Below are 2,502 nucleotides of genomic sequence, written 5' to 3' on the forward strand. Positions count from 1 at the left end.
TGAGTATGATGAGCACCCTCTTCACTATAACTTTGTTTTAAATACTGGTTTGGGCCATCACATCTTGTCATCCCATTAATTAGTAGCCAAATGAACTACTGAATGGTAGTTCTCATATAGTCCAGGCTTGAAAAGCAAGTTTATTATACGTATCTTAACCATTCAGCCTTAGAGGAAAGGAAAATGGTGTCTGATCTCTCTTTCCCCCTCCCTTCCTTTTTTTTCCCCCCCACTTTCTCTCCACTGCGGTGTGGCTTCTGTCGATGGTGGGGATTTATTGTGAGATTGCAGTACATTTGGTAACTCATCACACAACTTGGGAAGTCTCACTCCCGGGAAGTTCCAGTCTTTGCCATGCTGTAAAAACTGCCACAAATTTGGAGAAAAATTTCACTCTCCTGTCATTTACATCTCAAATGATCTGGACCACGTGGGAAGAAAGCAGCACTAGAGGCCTGGAAGGGCCATGAAGTTTCACAGAGTCACAAACTGAAATGCCTTTTGTGACGCCCACAGCTCAGAGAAGGTGCTGTTTTTCCCCAACCTATTCATGATTTCATCTCTGCAGAGCTAAAGGACACTGACTTGTCATCTGGTATGCCTCCCAAAGAAAAATCTGAGAGGAAAAGGAACAGGATCAAACAGGTGAGGAATGGGACAGGAGTCAAGGCCTGAATTGCACTCTAGGTCTACTCCTCAGCCATAACCTGAACCCTGAACCTCCCTCCAGCTGCCTGTAAGTCACCCTCGCTGCCTGACAAAGGTCATGCTTGGCTTGCTTCTAAGTTCAAGGACTTCTGAAAGGGTTCTTATTTTGTACCTATTGTTTGTGCAGGGGATGAGAATGCAAGAGAAGCTGGAGAAGTGGGGCCAGAACAGCTTTCCAGTATGTTTCCAAAGCATTGTGATGGCAGAGCAATGAAGTGCTCGGAAATCAACAGCATGTAAGAGCTGCATTCCTTCACTAGCAAGAGGGAGAAGAGAGGATGGAGTCTGTACAACTACTAATGAGGTTAAGAAACTAGAACAACAGTTGTGCCTCTTCCTTTGTGATATGACAATTGGGGGTTCTCATTTAGCACCTCCTGCTGGCTCAGATCAGGCTGAGAAACTGCACATACTGCTTTATTGACACAGCTTTTTCCTCTAAACTTGGGACAGCCACTCTCATAGCTTTGAAAATCCTCATGGTCCTGTGTGAGTAACTCTTAAAGAACTGACACTGATTACACCACTTCTCACAACTAACTGAAGAACTCCTTTCATTGCAGGGACCCCCCAACGTTCACATTTCAGCTGACCTTGCCTTGTTGCAGTGTGCTGTTTCCTGGGGCAGTAGGAGCAGGCACCTGCTTATTCAGTGCATGTCTGCTGTGATACAACCACATACATTCAGACAGCTTTAATGCATTTCCATAATCTGAATACATCACCTCTAGTCATTACAGAGCTGGGATCATAGCTGAAACAGTCTTTCTCTGCTGTCTTTTAGGTCACTTTTAGTGGCTGCTTCCCCTTCCCCCCCCCCTTTTTTTTTTTTTCCAGGCTCCGTGGCTGAAGACATCGGACACCAACTTGCACCTACCCAGGAATAGTGCCCACCAGCAAAGTTGCACTCTTACCTCCTTCCTCCACTTCAGATGCCTGGGGAGCAGACAGAAGCAGCAGTGATCTGCAGGTACAGTAATTCTTTATCTTGTAACACATTACTGCTAATTACTGAGGATATTCTCAACAGACAGGTCATCACAGGGCTTCTTGTGCTGGAAGGTATTTGCAGGAGCACTAACCATGGCAGTAACTATCACTCATAAGCTTTTTGGGCAGTAGTTCACAGCTTCTAATGAGGAGAGTGAGCACAGAGCCATTAGTAGTAACATCCAGTACTTGAAAGTCAGGCAAATAATCACAGAGAAAAAAAAAAAAACAGGCTGGAATACAGGTCTGAAAGTCTCTATTTCAACCCTCTGCTGTGGGAGTTTTTTTGTTTTTTTGTTTTTTAATGTCCTATTGGAATTTCCTTTTTTCTTCCAATTTGGGCAAATCGTCTCATCCTTCAAGAGAAGCCTGGCTCCATTTATGCCACCTATGCCCCCATGGCCCATACATAACTTGGTAACAACCAGAGACACAGCACTGCTTCAGCCAGCATATAAAACTGCAACCTGGGTAAGCCTAGCAGAAGACCAAAGCAGGTTAGTCTGAGATCTGCAAAGCTTGGAATGCCACACACCAAAATGCAAGCCTAGGATTTTTCTTTCTCTGAGCTGTGGTGCAGGAAGCACAAGGTGCAAACCCAGGGTGATACTCCCAGCACAGAGTTCTGCTATCTCAGCAGTGAGGTCACTGCAGCTCTGCCTATCACAGCCACCTCTATAGCCCATGGAATGAGGAATCCAAGGAGCATTCAGCCCTAAATAACCCATAGCAGCTCGCCTGCAGCAGGCACTGCAGTCTGTGTCATTTATCAACCCACAAAGAAAGGTTTATGAAGATCCTAAG

Source organism: Meleagris gallopavo, chromosome 11 (genome assembly GCF_905368555.1).
Source record: "Meleagris gallopavo chromosome 11, MGAL_WU_HG_1.1, whole genome shotgun sequence".
Taxonomy (NCBI): Eukaryota; Metazoa; Chordata; class Aves; order Galliformes; family Phasianidae; genus Meleagris; species Meleagris gallopavo.